General features: G+C 40.8%; 1 long non-coding RNA gene across 4 annotated transcripts in view; it reads right to left on the reverse strand.

Moving 5' to 3' along the window:
- Positions 1–16,238, reverse strand: part of LOC107520858 — a 350,307-nt gene that overhangs the window by 265,453 nt on the left and 68,616 nt on the right. For all 4 annotated transcript variants that reach the window (XR_004955424.1, XR_004955422.1, XR_004955423.1 and 1 more), the window contains exon 3: positions 3,058–3,141. This is a non-coding gene — a long non-coding RNA (uncharacterized LOC107520858). The remainder of the gene's footprint in view (positions 1–3,057; positions 3,142–16,238) is intronic.

Raw genomic sequence — 16,238 nt, forward strand, 5'->3', positions numbered from 1 at the left:
AATGTAAGCTCCATGAGAGAAGGAATCTGGTTTTTAGCATCATGTCCAGTACATGGTAAGTAGGTGCTAAATAAATACTTATTGACTAAGTAAATTGTAATATATTTACTTGTTTGTACATCTATTGTCTCCATCAAATTGTGAACCTGCCATATTCATTTTGCAATTTCTATTTCGTATGGCAACTCCTCCTGCTCTTGCACACATGCTGGGTGCTCAATAAGCTCTTTTTGTATAAATAAATAAGTACACAAATTGTTACTCGTTCTTCTTTATCCGCCAGTTTCACTGTAAAGGAGGTAAAGAAATCCTAGGCCATAATATTTTTAAACTTATCAAAAAGTTTAAGGGAAAAATAAGTGACGCTACTGCAAGTTGAGCGTAAATAATTCTGCCACCTTCCAGAAAGAAAAACAAAGAAAACCTTTGAGGCCTTGTTCTACATCTGATTGGGAATAAAATAGTGACAAGGCGAAGCATTCAAGAATGTGACCACTAAATAGAGCCTTGTTGAAAAATGTTTTGATTTTTATCCTTGGACATATCTCGGTAGGTTAGTAGTTTACAAGGTGACCACAGACAACGTTTCCTCCCCGCCAATGTCTGGTACATTGCCTCTAATGTGGCAAACATCTCGAATTTATTCCTTGACATCTCAGTTTTAACATGACTTTGCGAGGCCTTTTAAGTACACCAGCACAAAGATGAATCAGAGGCAAGAGAAATAACAACGTTTAAGAATAAGCAATGTCTGATTAAAATAGACGTTTAAGAATAAGCCATGTCTGATTAAAATAGATTTATACTTAGTTGTGTGCCTTAGCAGAACTTTTTAAAGTCTAGTACCCATTTCCTGTCATAATAAACTTTAAGTCCTTCACCTGGCTTAAGGAACCTGCTAGAAAAATCAACTGAATGATAATTAAGCATCTGTCTGGAACCTGCATCATGAGTCAATTCAAAATGAACAAATGTTGAACACCTACTATATGCACAGCCAGCATCAAACATTCCTCAGAATGTTCCACGTGGTGAGAGTTAGAACAGGATATACGTGTGGCCCCGGGAGAGCTCTGAATGGCCTTAATCCACACATAATCAATATGAGCTTTCCACAGTGGCATATCGAATGCTATAAAAGATATCCTCATCCTGGTTTATTTTTTTCCAGAAGAATCTGTATCTTCAGATTAGCTTTTCTTAAGGTATTGCCGTCACGATCTTATTTAACAATTTTTTTTCTTAGGACACTCATTCGGATTACATCAATCTATCCTATGTCGAAATTAAACTGGTGCCTACATAACAAAGCCATCTCTCTGGGTTGCAGGTTATGAGTGTTTCCTGCTGCTAAAAACACATATGTTAAGGGTAGTTCTGTCCTTCAGTAACTAACTTTCAGCCGACGACAACCAAGATCAACCTGCTGCATATCTTTAGAATAATTATCATAGCAAGTGTCTAGTGCATCACAAGTTTTGAACTGGTTGGGTTTGAGTTTATGAGATAAACTGAACTTGATACAGAAAAACAATTAATATTCACAATGAAAATTTTGTAAAGGATAGGTAAGCACATGAGAAAAAGCAGAAGTCACATTAAGATAATATCAAGTTCTAGTGGGACAGATGTAGAGAAATATTGGCCACTGGAGATGAAAAAGAAAAATTCTGTCTACCCTAATGACACCACCAATAGTACTGATCACTCATTGTATCCCTATCACCAAGGCCACCATAAGTTACCATATGTGTTGGCTTAGATGTGTTTCTTCACTACCAGACTCAGAGTTCTGGAAAATCAGCATCGAGTCTTTGAATCCCAACACTTAATATCATAATATAACTCTGGCACATAATGCAAGTTCAATCAGCATTGTCAAATAATTAATTAGCTGGCTGAACAATTCGTTAAAAGTGCTGAACATTATGCAAATGTAAATAGCTCCATGAAGGTTGGTATCTCTGTTTGTTTTGTCCACATTTGATTCCAGAGCACCTAAGACACTCGATAAGCTTTTATTGAGCAAATATGGTCACTCCCATCTGTGTGGTACAGACAGGGGCTCTACGGACAAAGTTTTATTGACCGAGTGAGTATCCTGCAGACATCTTAGGGATGCTTAGGGCTGCAGGATGTGCTCAAAGAAGCTACTATTTCACTCGTTCTCACGTCTGGTTAAAGAAAAGCAGCTTCCTTTCCTCGGATACTCCCTTTGTCCATTCTGGTGGCGAGGAATGAACTTCGGTAAGAAGCAGTGGAAAGTATATTTTGCATGAGTAGAAAAATAAGAAATAGAGTTTTTCGGACTTCAACCGAGAAACATAGTTTACTTATTTAGGGTGGAATTTTATTTGCACGTCAAGGTCTACCCAGCCAGGAGTAGAGCCATGTGAGGAAGGAAAAAAAAAAAATCCCAACCACCACAACGCTGGCAAAAAAACACATTTTCACAGGTTAGCAATAAAACAAAATCATTTTTCATTCTTGCTTCAAATTTTTGGCACCACCACGGCACAATTTTCTGAAGTTAAAGGGAAGAGCAAAGAGAATGGCGACTTTGGGTCAAGGGCGACTATTGCTACGTGCTGCTCGGAGGCCTGAGTTTTGAAGGAGCCCTTATGCGGGCGTCTTGCTAGCTTGCTTCCTGTGTCTGTTTCTTTCTTTCTGTTTTATTGAAAGACATATTTTCCTATCCATTAAGATTTACAGTTTTCTGCCAACTACTTCAGTGGAACAAATTTTCCCTTTAATTTAACGATGCACATATTAGACTCTGACGTACCCATAAAAACTTCTTTTAAGGTAGTCGTCACAGAATGCATTTCCTTAGGGCCGAAGACAAATAGAAGTGCAAGATATGTAACTTGGAACCACGTGGCTCCCACCTACTTAGCGGGTGAGTACGCGGGGCCATTATCATTTTGCCAGGTCACACTCAGTGAATGAACTATCTCTAGGTTCTGACAGCCACGTAACCTAAGGTTTCTTGAGAAAAAAAATAAGACTGGCACTGATTTTTTTTTTCTGGCCCATTTGATCTTCTGTATGGCTTACCTGTTAGCTGGGCTCCAGAAGTATTAATCTTCATTTACCCGTCGTTGCCAGACACGTGGATTTCGTAGCATTTGCCACAGCATGCTAAAAAATGAAGGATTAAAAAGGGATTTAAAAAGAGAGAGAAATTCTTAATCATGCTTTCATAACTTTTGGTGAACAGTTGGTTTAAATTTCCAAATAACTCTTTTCAAAAGGTTAGTATCAAAACACATGCGAAAAATAAAAGTCTAAATAAAGCACAATAAATTATTTCACTGCTGAGGTATTAGATTTCAAAGAGAGACGAGAGCACACATAAGGATATTAGAGTGGATGGACTATATTGGATCTCTGGGAATTGCTGTCAGTTATTGATGAAAACAGAGAGACTGTAGGAGATCAGATAAAAGAGAAAAATGATTACATCTGGAAGAACAACGTGAACTACGTGGCCAACAGAGATTTCAAATGTAAGCTAATAGCAGTCCACGAAAGGACAAACTTGGAGCAAGTCCCACTTCTCCGAGCACATTCACGATCATGCAGCATCTGTAAAAATTTTTACATAGCATTTTCCCTCATTTTAAAATTTGCAAAATACATATTTAATAGGTTTAGCATGTCAGCTGGTAATTTTGTCCATGGGCAGTGAAAAGGATTTGCGTTTTTCAAAAAGGCCGAGTTGGGTTTTGATGCGGCTTCCCTGCTGGCTCCGCCCCCAGCCAGCTGCAATCAGCAAACGCACAGGGCCCGCGGATGCTGTAAACAACGTGTTCCGTAAGTTTCAGCATCCGCGCTGCCGAGAAAACCCATCATCTTACACTTTCCTCCTCTCTTCCCCCCAAAGCTTCACATCCCGTCAACCTGGAAGAGACGAGGAGTCCATTTTCGCATTGCTGACCGCTCTCATATCTCACCAAAAATCACCGAGGAAAAAGTGATGGGAGAAACTGTTCCCGAACCACATGTTCCGATCTGATAGGAGTCTTAACTGTTAAGATTCGAAATGATCAAAGATTACTCAAACCGAAATGAAATTTGAGAAGAAAAAAAAAAAATAGACAAGCCAGCTGGGACAGTAACGGGGTTCGCCAGTTCTCCACACCTGGCACCGAAAGTCCCTTTGCGGTGATCTCATCGTACTGTGATACTATCTGGAGTGACCACGGCACGAGCAGCAGACGGCTCATGTCACTTATGTAGCTGTTACTTCATCGTATGATGCAAGCTTTTCAAATCCCACCCCCCCCCCAGCTACATTCTGCCCTTTTTTCCTGTCTCTGCACCAATTTAAAAAATGATGGTAGATGGCAAAGGCATGATACAACGGCGCCCTGAACCGATTAACTGATAACGTAGATCCTTCCCCTCCTTTACCGAAGCGCTAGCACCGCAGAGATTGTTTCAGGGTGGCCCTGAGCACCTCGATACTGCGGTGTGAGCACCTCAGTTCGTAGCTGATTGGTTTGAATTAGAAAATTTACCTCTCCTGCTGGGCAAGAGAAAAAAAAAATACAAAAAGATATATGTATTTGAAAACGTCTCGATGCTATCCAAATTTTACTGTCATCTACGAGCCCTCAACTAATTTGATATCAAAACTTTGTTTGGTGTGGCATAAGACAGAAGTTTGGAGAGTTTTTCCAGTCGGCTCATTTCATCTGCTGTGTGTAACAACTCCATATTTACTCCATATTATAGGACTCTTGTGTTCCAGAGGTTCACGACAGAATAACTATGCCTTGTGGTTCATTTATAAAAATAATTATTCATGCACAGTATAACATGGAGAGTTTTCTTAGTGGAGGTAGTTTAGAAAGGGGGTTTATTTTCCCAATTTGCTTTCTCAGGTATACAGTCTTCCCAATTTCACTGGAAGTAGAAAACACAGCTAACAGCAGAACTGCATTATTAGAGAATTTATGTCTGTTGGGACTTTCTGACAATCTCCCTGGGACAGATTTTTGAATTTGTTTCAATCTTGATTACAGGCTACACAATGAACAAAAAGTATTTCGACACAATGGCAAATCCTTACTGAAAATATTATTGTTTTAGTTTAGGAAAAAAAAAAATTCAATAAAGCCTTCCACTTGCATTTTGAAAGGAAAAAGTTAAGTACTAGGGAGAATTAGTGTCTTCTTCAGAACAAGTCACATTTTCATCTGCAATGACTGAGCTGGCATGATGGCAAAGATGCAGGCAAATGACCTTTCGGTGAAATGTCTCACAATTCTCTGATGGATCAGTGTCACAGCACCCTGGGGGAGTCTCTCCCCCGGGGTCTCTCATTACATTCTTATTTCTGGGACTGTAATGGTCCAGCATGGCAGCTAAGTGCAGGTGCTCCGGGTAAGACAGCCTGAGCCTGAGTCCTCAATCAATCCCTCAGTAACTGTGACCGTGGGGAGTTACTCAACCTTCCCAAACCTCAGGTTCCTCATCTGTGAAATAGGGACAGTATTTCTTCCATCATAAAATTATTCTGAAATTGAGACAAGGTGTATAAGCGCTTCTCCTCGCTGCCAAGGATATGGCAATTGCACTATGTTTAATATTAAGTTGGAGTAGTTTTAATAATAAGACAGTGACTTCCTGCTGCTCTTAGCAATCTGGCTATGAACAACTGTAAGCCTTTTAAAATGTGGTGACCCCTCTTCCCTCCCACTAAGACAAGCCCCTCGGCCTGCTATCACGTGGTCACTGCTCATGACTTTTTTTCACACCCAGTCAGTGTGTTATATTACTCTTCTTTCAGATAAGTTCAACCTCCTCTCCTCTCAAACTCACACACCCCTCGGTGGCCTGAGTGCTCCACAGCCGAACGGGAAGGAGGACTTTCTCCCCGTGTTTTGTTTCATTTTCATTCTTGTCTAATGCCCACTCCTCAAATCCAAGTTTTATTATCATGGAACTATTATTGTTGTAAATCAAATCTCGAAGAAAAATCATACCAGTAGACTTCTTTTCATGGAATGGATTATCAAACGATATAAAACATAGGTCTAACAAAACACATGTCCTCAGTCTATGAAGAAGTGCCCGCAGGTTGACCTGCAAAGTCGGTTTCGTATCAATGACTCCTCTAAGCAAAAGAGCAGAGTTTCCTTGTGGATCACCTTTGATCACCTCAGTGGTGATGTGCTGGGTTATAAGAAGCTTTTAAAATGGGTGTTTTTCCAGTTGGTTTATTATTTTTAAATTGTCTGGTTTTATTCACTTTATGGGTGCAATAGATGGAAATATTCAGCTTTTGAAAGCTCACACTTTCTAGTTATCTGTTGCTTTATAAAAGACGTCAAAGAATGAGCATTTTGTTTGCTCACTATTCTATGCATCAGCCGTTCGGGCTGGGCTCAGCTGAGAAGTTCTTCCGCTCACGTCACCGAGGGTCACTTATGAAGCTGCAGTCATCCGCTGACATTTCCAGAGATCAGTGGTCACAGTCAGCTGGGCCACATGTCTCCAGTGGGATAGTCTGGGCTGGTGGCTAGGTCCCAAGACTACAAAACCAAAACCTTCAAAACTTCTTAGGACAGGCTCACATGTCAGCTCTTCTGCTGCATTTTGTTGGTCAAGGCAAGCCATGGGCACACAGAGAGGAATTACAGCAGCCATGTTGCAAAAAACCTACCAAACCGCATAAACCTTAATAAGAGGAAGTCGCGCTCAGGTAGTACTCACCTTCCTGATTCTTTCAGCTGACTTTTGTTTGTTTGTTTACTCTATGCTGTGTGTCAGGTGCTAGTGATGCAGTAGGGGATATAGACAGATCTTGCCCTGAGGGATTCCTTCTCTGCCTGAGAAGTAAGTTAGCAGACTGTCTGGATGGCGAGTGACTCAATGACCATATGATGTTGGTTGTGTTCAGTTGACAGGCATTCCTGAGATGGGCGCCATTTATCACGACCCGGCTGAGCGAGGCTTCCGTGGGCTGTTTATAAACCCAGCTTCATTACAACAACGTAACAGAATCAAGCAAGTCGTGAAATACTTTTCACTGAGAACAAGTTGATGGCCTTGTCATCACACCCGAGTGATGTCTTAGGTTTTTGATCCCCATTTGAGAGATGAGTGTAGTGCTTAAGTCTTCATAGACTGAGGACATGTGTTTTGTTAGACCTATGTTTTATATTTATTTATCTGGCTTTGCAAAATGTTAACAATAATGATAGTAATATATCTCGGTATCTCACGTTAAAATAGAGGTTATACTATAGTCTACCTCATACGATTATACTGTGGACTAGAGAAAAGAAAACAAACTGTATAAACATCTTCACTTTCAGATATGACAGTATTATTTTTTAACTCATAAAGAAAAAGGATGCTCTTTCAGAAACATTTGAGCGAAGATCCAGAATTTAAACTTACTCAAGTGTCCACAGTTTTTCTTCTTTTACCCTCTGCTCGTTAAGGATCTTGGTGAACCAAACAAAAATTTATAGAGAAAGACTGCAGATATAGTATACTGGTTTGAATTAGAAATCAATTTTCTTTTCTTGAAACATTTTTTTACTGGACACCACATGAGAAATGTGTGTGTGTCTATTTACTGTGATGGTCGCAAATGACTCCTGATTTACTTTCTTTCTTGCATAAACTCAGCTTTCTTGTAATGGATGTTTTTCAATTCCTTGGTCCCCAAGAGGTATTGAGCATGGGACAATAGGAAGAAAGAACTTGATATACCCCTAAATCCATCGCATGGAAAAGCTCTGCCGACTGAGAGGCAACCACCGAAATCCACAATATCAGAAGGAAGGTCATGCTTCAGCGTTTTCAGTAAAGATATTCCAGAAGCCTTGTCTTCTAGGGCCAAATTCCTAATTTAAGAAATAATTTTTCATCTATTGCAAAGTTGGGATGCAGTACCGGTTAAAAAATAAACCATCTCTGTTCACGTACGGTCACCACCAACCAATGCCAGAAAATTCTTGCAGCTCACAACGCCTGACTCTTAAGTTGTGACTGTTAAGACTTCGGTTGGTTATGTCACCACTTGAGTATTATCTAAGTATGTTTCTCCTTTTAATTCGATTTCCTGTTTTGTTTTCTCGAAACCATAAAGTGTCTCTTAAGAAAGTTTACAAAATGCATATTGTCCTCCCGTGAGACCTGTGCTGTTCCTCAGCTAGGCTCTGCCCGCCAAATGACATTTTTTGAAAACAAGTTTTTCCTTTACTGGTTTTGTATAATGGTTGCAACAACTCTCAAGTAATGAAAAAAGAATGAAGAATGTGTGTCCTTTCCAGCGCACAGCCACAATGTTAATGTTAAAACAACGCAAAACAGAGCAAAACAAAAACCCACCCTTGGAGTGATCTGGACAGCCAGCCATCCTCTCGGCTCCCTTATTTGAATTCAAGATGTTTCCTATCTTTTCTCCTCGTATTCAAAATAAACTATTTATGCTCAAAGAAAACCTGCCACGTAGCACATGTGCGGTCATGTTCTTGTGGTCTCCAGTAACTAGTGGAGAATTCACGAGAGACATGACTTCTCTGAGCCTATATCATCTCATTTGTAAACTAAGGACGATGGCGCTAACGATGCTGGATTGTTTTGCAGATTCAGGAGAAGTCACGTGAGGGTGAGGACACAGAGTTGAAGCTGAATGTGAACCTGTTCTTTGTTCCAGGACAAAACCACCATTTTCTGCCTTCACATTACAGGGGGGACATCGAGTATGGCAGAAGGGTGCTGGAGATGGGTGACGAGGAATGGCAAGCGTGCTGTGGAGACACACTGACAGAGAGTCCCACGTCCCGCCCTGCTGGATGCCAGGAAAGCATAACGCACCCGCATAAGGTTAGGTGGACACTAATTTTTCTATCTACCGCAGCACATAAGAGGCACTAATTAATGTCTGCTGAATTTTTTATTGTCATGGGCCCCTGGGCATAGTAACCTATAACAGGAGTCAGTAAACTACAGCTTGTGGGCCAAATCAGCCCCACTGTCTATTTGTGTAAATAAAGTTTTATTGGGACAGGGCCAGACCCATTTATTCAATGATTGTTTATGCTGTTTTTGTGTTACGATGAAGAGTTAAGCATTGACAGCACGAGTCCCCTTAAGGCCCATAAAGCTAAAACTAGTTACTATTTGACGCTGCTCCTGTGAAGACATTTTACCAAGCTCTGGCCTGTGGAATTAAGTCACCTAGCTACTCCTGCCTGAACACGAGGTCTCCTTATAAGCCTCCTAATTCAGGGGCCGTGTGCTTCTTTGGGGATTACGTTGTAATGTAATTGCTTCATTTTCCCATGGACGTTCCTGGCTTACTGCTTTTTTAAAGGAGAACCGGATTTTACCAAAAAAGAAAAAAAGAGTGGCTGTGGCGTACAGAGACACAGGCATCTTGGAAAGACGAAGGAAGGGTACCGTACCTCAGAGGATGCTCACGGCCCTACTGTCGGCCTCTCCACGCTGCCTGTCAAGGATGACGGATGAGTACCACTGACCTGCTCTTCATTCCTAGCCCTTCCCTGGGTCTGTGTCCTCTGTGGACTCATGGATAATGTCGCCACAGAGAGACGCTGGACAACAACGGGACAAAAGAGACGGGTGTGTGGAAACCGGACTTGTGGATCGGAGGTCTCATTCTGCTCTTCATTCTGCATTGGGGCTGACATTCCTGCTACGGCAGAATATTGTGCGCACGTGGCCCTGATTCTCCACAGTCACTCTCTGGGTGCTGGGATGCATTTGCAGCTGTGGTTGGCTGACCCTCAGCAGGAGCGAAAGCCATCAAGAAGCAACTTGGGGTCCTCTGCTCTCCGTCTGGCAGCCTCTTCTACTGCAGTCACTGTACTGCAGAGGCCAAGTTGGCATGGCTTCTTGACAGCTCTGCAAAATCCATTTGGATCCGTTTCTTTGACTACCATCGACTTGGGGGGCAAAGGAAAAACCAGGCCTAGGAGCGTGGAAACCACTGTGCTTAAAACTATATCCTTTGCTTATTTATTTCAAGTAGGAGGCCACACAGACACGGCAAGGCAGCAGGCTCACGAAGCTCCATTCTGGTGAAAGGGGCCCGCCTGACGTTTCGTCCTGGAGCAGTACTCCCCAGCCTTGACGAATTTCCAAACCTCCCAGGCCTGGGAGCCTCTGTCGTGCTCAAGGCCGCCAGGATAGGACCCCATAAAAACCCCAGAAAGTTCAGGCTGAAATTCCACGTGGGCCAAGTCCGTATGGCACACTCCCCTGGAACTGCTGGGTCCCTTCCAGAATGCTCTCAACACGTGGGACTCCGTGAAGTTCAGCATGTGGAAAGGGCTGACGCCTGAAGCCTGTGAGTCTGTAATGGAAATGGGGCGGTGACCCCGTGATCCGGGTCGCTCGGTGCTGCCATAAAACACGCTTCTCTAAACAGAGCAGGAGAAGGGCCCGGGATGGGCGGGGGCGGGGAGGCAGCTAAGAAGCAGATTCTCTAAATAAGAACACCGTGCACTTAAGGGGAACTTCACAGTTTGCAAAAGTACTTTTGCGTTTAAGATTCTCGTGGTAAGAAGTGGGTAAGACGAGCGCATTCCTTTCCTCCTTTTATTCTCGAAGCAACTGCAGCAGGGATGCAGAAGGGCTGTGTCGAGCTTCACGAGGGACTCAGCCAGAAGCCGAGCCATGTCCTCCGTACCTGGCTCGATGTCCGCCCTAATGAATCATTCTCTGATCTCTGTTTCTGTGTGACCGTCTCACTAGATTTTCAAACGTAATTCTTGTCTGCAAATAAATCTGATACCAATCGTCTCAAAGAGTGACCGGTTTGAGAACAAGAGTGAGGAAAGTAGACAATATTTGATGCTCTTAATGATTATTTAATAAAGGCCTTGGAAAATAAGGTGCTTTCGTGAAACATAATGTAGGATAACCACATACGAAGCGGTCCCTTCAGCGTCAAGTGGGGATGAGTTCATCTTTAACAATGAGTAACTAATCAGGCACTGCTAAGCAGCAGTTCTGCCACAGACATCGACTGGAGTTCAAAGAACTGCGAGGTGCCTAAGAGGGGGACCCACAGTCATCTCTGGAGACGTCGGTAAGCAGAAGAAGGTTAAGACCAACAGCGAGGCCACGGTAAAGGTCATTCGGTCAGAGGCCCGGATGTGGCTCTCATGCTGTCCCACTGAGTCCTGCCATAACCAACAAGGGAGCCCTTCGGGTGGCTCCTCGTGCCCGAGCTCACATATGCAGTGCCCTCCACGGCCAGCCCCTCCCCACTGTGCCCCACGGGTCTCCTTCATGTCTGGCCCACCTGACTCCATGTTTCCTCTGCCTCAGGCAACATGTCCAAAGATAAGGAAGAAGGAATTGGAAGGGATGCAGAATATCTTGTTTCCATGATGGCTTACCAAGAGTTTTTGAACTACGGGGTCCTGAAAACAAAGTCCATGCAAATCACGGGTAAAAGGTATATGGTAGGGGTCAGGCATCGAGGGAATCCATCCTCAAGTTAGGGACCTGTGCAGCGACACCCTGAGTATTTTCTCTTGGGCTCGGTTCATCCACAGACACTTGTGTAAGCCCATTGGTCCACGCCTCACCCGTGGCTTACGAATATTTTTATTGCCTTCTATGTTTCATTTTTAAATATGAATCAGAGCTCCAATTCATATAATACTAATTAAAAAGAAATATAGGCTCTTCAGCCTACCAATGAAAAAGGATATGAAACATTGCTCTGACACAGGCAAAATGAAACAAAAGTTATACCATACTAACCAGAAACGTCTGTTTTGAAAAAATTATGTGTTTGAGGAAGAGGAGGCCCTAATTGGCATAGCTTGCTTTTTAATGATGATTTGATTCATTCGAAGTTTCAGCCTTCTGTGTAAGAACACCTAAGAATATTCATTGGAAACATGGTTTCTCTTCAAATTGGGGGCCAGTGAAAAGACATTTCAGAATGGAGTGCTTGTCACTGTGACATCTGCAGACTAGCGAGCTTGGAAAATAAAGATTTGACTGTACGAATTAAATTATTTGGGGGAAAAATTAAAATTCTTGAAACAATGTTTTGTTGAACATAGTAAGTAGGGTTCATTTTAAAAATTAACTCGCCAAGAGAAAAAAAAAAAGAGAATGGATGCGTAGTAGAGAAGGACTTTCTAAGCATAAAGCAAAACTCATAAAGAAAAACATATATTTGGAAAAAGTCAAAACTCTCCATATTATAAATGCTATTAATAATGCACCGAGAAGGTGATATTATCAAAGTATATAGTAGACAAAGGGTTAATGTCTTTAATGCATTTTTTAAAAAATATTCTTTTACATCAACAGGAAAAAGAGGAGTACTTAATTGAAAAAAATCGGCAAAGGGCACAAAGAGGCAAATTACAAAAGAAAAATAAACATACGAGTTTATGCTCAACATTACCAGCATCACACAATGAGTTTCATTTTTGGCGATCAAATTGGCAAAGGTTAAAACCCAGAACGAATTCCCTTTGATGGTAAGATTAAGGGAAGGCAGGCACTCTTAGACGCTGCCAGTCCAACGGCGTCTCTCTGCAGACGCAATGGACAGACCCAGCCCCCATGGGACCCGAGGTCTGTAAGGAGAGTCAAAGCATTCGAGGATTTGAATTGGAGCTGTAGAGTGAGAAACACATACCTTATCCCATTGTGACCTAACCCCGTGGTGCGGACCTGGACCAGCAGGCTGTATCCAATCTCTACCAGGTACATGGGATGTATAAGGTATGGTTCTGTGTAAAGGTTCAATGCTCACACAGTAAGGCTTCTCCTTAGAACACCCCCAGGGGGAGGTCGGGGCCAGGATCAGAAAATAGAGCCCTGTTCCTCTTACTCAACATGAAAAATAAGCAATGAAACGAACAAGTATAAAACGATCTCTGCTTCTTATAAGGAAAGGCAACTTTAAAGTTTATAATATAAAGGTTGACCTGACACATTGAACGTTTTATTTCTGGCATCCCAAGCCAATTCTGGTCTTTAAAAATGGCTTTCTTCCTACCCTCTGTTACTAGCAACTCCCTCCTCTTGTGCAAAAGGGAATTTTCCTCCCTGTGAGGGTCTACAAGCGCTTCCAGAAACGCTTGAATCACAATTAAATGGTTTCCAGGCCTTGGGGGTCTTTATTTCTGAGCATATCCTGGGATGTTTATCGTACTCAGGAAAATGACTGTCAAATGCGAAGGGATAGAAATCCCCTGCCCTGCCCTGTCGTCCATTTTCTTCAGAAATTATGTAGCGATGGAGCTGTCGGCTCTGGTAACTGTCAAAATTGACATCTGCCATCTGCAAAACTGGGGTGGGGAGATGTTTCCCTTGTAATATTTCAATGATTCTTTCGGATTGGTGATGAAACTCTGGAAGAACTTATAATTATTGGAACTTTTCTATTTCCTCCTCAGATCTGAATACCGAGTACAGAGATGTGTAGAAATTAAAATGGAATCTCCAGGGTTTCTTCCTTCAAGGTACTTAGCATGGGCTAGAAAAAATTTTAACATACTCAACAAGGATGAGTGTATTAGCAGATACAGTCTTCCAGAAGGAAAACAAAAGAGATAATATGTGTAAATATCTTTAAGCTGTCTACATATTGATCCAGTAACTCTAATTCTAATTATCATAAGAAAATAGATACTCAAAGTTTCACGTACTAACACAATCCACTCGATTTTACTATTGTTTTCAATAGTAAACTTTTAAACTAAAATACTAGCTTAAAAATTACTTAATAAGAGATACTAAGGGATAACATTTTTGTTTTCTAAGACTTTTCCAGTACAAAAAAATGTTCTGAGTATATTTTAAATAAAAGCTAGTTTATAAAACAGCATATTTACTATATTCAGATATTTTTAGAATGTACATAGGAATAAAAATGACCAAAAGTATAATCATTAAAATGTTAATAGCAATTTTCCCCTGGATGGTAAAAAATATGGATGCTTTGTTTATATTTTGAAATTTTCTAGAATTTATATATTTTACAGGAATAATTGTGGGAAGCAAATAATCATCTTCGACATTACTTTTTTGGACATATATGTGCCAACTTATCTCTCAAAATAAGAAAATATATAAGTGATTAGAATTTTTCTTTTTATGACCATGAGTTATCAGGAAATCATTGCTAAAATTTCATTCTTTCAAAAAAAAAATGCCTTTAGTTTCTTGGTGGAAAATTGCAGCCTGACTCTAGCAGTCCCTGTTATTTTCATTTAGGAAAGATAAAAGACTAAAAATTACATCCCAGAACTATAAAAAACGATCCACATTTTAGTGTTTAAGTAAGTTACTCCCAGGTGTGGTTTTGTGATGCCCATCCTGTTACCCAATGAATATTTCCAGTATTATTTCATATTTTTCAAAGAATCATCAAAATCTGTGAACCATCTTGTGCCTCATCCGCTCTTCAATCTTTCATATGGAATCTGAAGAAAGTTCTTCTTGGTGCCTCTTTCCAAAATGATATGGTTACCGTGAGTAATTTTTTAGAACATTTAAACCCCATTTTAAGTTTAAATTATTTTTCATTGCAAAAGCAGTTCCCTATTAGTGTGGGAAAGTGAGAAAATACAGGTAAACTGAGAGGAAAAGATCAAGTCTCATAATCCCATTGCCCAGAGACGATCACTCTAAACTCTATGGTATATTCTGTCTCAGTCATTTTCACAAGCATAAATTTTCACGTAGATATCAGACACACAGACACAAATTTTCACAAAAAAAGAGGATCAAATTATATATTTTTGTTGCTGTGTAGTCTTTTTACTTAACAATGTATGGTAAATATGTTTCTAAGTCAATAAATATGTATCTACAATATCATTCTGAAGTGTAAAACATTTAATATTATATTGTTCCTTACTCATTCATTTAATCCTGTAATGAAAAAAGTTTAAATTGTTACTAATAGTTATCAGCATAAAAGCACTGAAGTGGACACCACCTCTGTAGTGACATTAGAATAAGCCATCTAGAATAAGCTACATTAATTTTGTGAATGTGGGAGATAGAGTCCTGACGTTCATTAAGAATATTCACATTTCTCTCTTGGCCATATGACGTACGTTTGAAATCAACGTTTGAAATCAATGAGAAATGTGTGAATCTCTTTTAAAGGAAACCATTTCTGCAAAACCCAATTTGAATTGCGATTATTTTTATCAAGCGTTTCCTTAACACACAAACTTAACGTACGTTTAAATTACTAGCGCTACAGTACTATACAGCTATAAAATCAAAACAAACTTATGTAAGTGACACGTCAGGACCCATACAATTCAAAGGATCAGTGATGTAAAATTCCAAATGGTGTTGCTTTGCAGAAATAAAACTCCACGGCACGGGCTACCTTCTGCTAAGTGTGCAGAACGCTGCGGATACCCTGAGATGGCTCTGTTCTCTCCACACTTTTTCAGCTTGAAGTCCATTCCCACAGGTTACCCTGACATCAGTTAGCCTTCATTTGCTAGTAACTATTGCTTGAGTGACAGCTGCCACTCAACCCCCCACCTCATTAGCCCAGCTTGGCTCTAGCACCATGACAATCCTGGACATAAATGCAAATGTAAGCACCGAATTCACAAGGAGGTCAGATAATCCATGACGTATTATTTTTTTTTTTCTTTAGGATAGCACTCAAACAAACTTGTAAAATTTTAAGGATTTACAGAGACCTCCCCAAATCCCAAGAATATTCTAGTGATAAAAGCAAAGGACACTTCTCCCTAGAGGACATATAAATGGCTAACAAATATTTGAAAAGATGCTCAACATCACTAGCTATTGGTGGAAATGCAAATCAAAACCACAATGAGATACCATCTCACACCTGGTAAAATAGTTATAATCAATAGGACAAGTAATAACAAATGTTGGAGAGGATGTGGAGAAAAAGGAACCCTCATACACTGCTGGTGGGACTGAAAATGGGTACAGCCACTATGGAAATCAGTATGGAAGTTCCTCAAAAAACTAAGAATTGCTCTACCATATGATCCAGCAATCCCTCTACTGGGTGTTTACCCCAAAGACTTGAAAACCCATATCTGAAAAGATAATTTGCACGCCGATGTTCATAGCAACATTATTCACAGTGGCCAGGACATGGAAGTAACCAAAGTGTCCTAAGATAGATGATTGCCTAAAGGAGCTGTGGTACATATACATAATGAAATACAACTCAGCCATTAGAAGGGATGAAATACTGCCATTCG

The sequence above is a fragment of the Rousettus aegyptiacus genome, unplaced genomic scaffold, assembly GCF_014176215.1.
Source record: "Rousettus aegyptiacus isolate mRouAeg1 unplaced genomic scaffold, mRouAeg1.p scaffold_m13_p_18, whole genome shotgun sequence".
Taxonomy (NCBI): domain Eukaryota; kingdom Metazoa; phylum Chordata; class Mammalia; order Chiroptera; family Pteropodidae; genus Rousettus; species Rousettus aegyptiacus.